Source organism: Atta cephalotes, assembly GCF_000143395.1.
Source record: "Atta cephalotes unplaced genomic scaffold scaffold00075, whole genome shotgun sequence".
Lineage (NCBI taxonomy): Eukaryota > Metazoa > Arthropoda > Insecta > Hymenoptera > Formicidae > Atta > Atta cephalotes.
Genome location: NW_012130139.1, coordinates 901607 through 902236, shown reverse-complemented (window position 1 = coordinate 902236; position 630 = coordinate 901607).

The window sequence follows — 630 nt, the reverse complement described above, 5'->3', positions numbered from 1 at the left end:
GAGAGAGAGAGAGGATTATAAGAGTTAATCGGGGGGGATGAGGCGCGCAGCTTTTTGCGCTGTGCTCGCTCGCTTTTAGGAGGGGGGGAGGGGAAGATTATGACGTGAAGGAGATTTTTTAGTGGGATATATAAATTTGTATATTATATTTAATAATATATTTCGAAGAAGCGACGGTCGCGGGTCTGCTCGGCGAGGCCGTCGCGCGTCGGCGAGACGGGGCTCGGTCCAGGAACCTCGCAGTTTTATGCGAGGGACCCCGCTCGCGTCGTATCACCGTAAAGGTACAGTACCCTCGCCCAGACCTGTGCCCGAGCAGTTATTTATCAAGCGTAAATATTTAAATGATGAAAGATGGAGAGGGAAGTAGTGAGAGAGAGAGGGGGAGAGATTTGTATTAAAGCTTGTAAAGAAGAAAAAAAAGTTGCGAAACGGAAGGAAGTGCCAAGGGACAAGAGAGAAATAACGTTCGCACAGCATGCAAAACTAGTACAACACAGCAATAGATTGCCGAATAGAATAGAATGCAACGATAACAGAGGCAAAAAATACAAAGAGAACAATTACAGTGAAGCGCAGGTAATGAGCAAAAGGAAAGATAACAGAATGGGAGATAGCAAATACGGAATC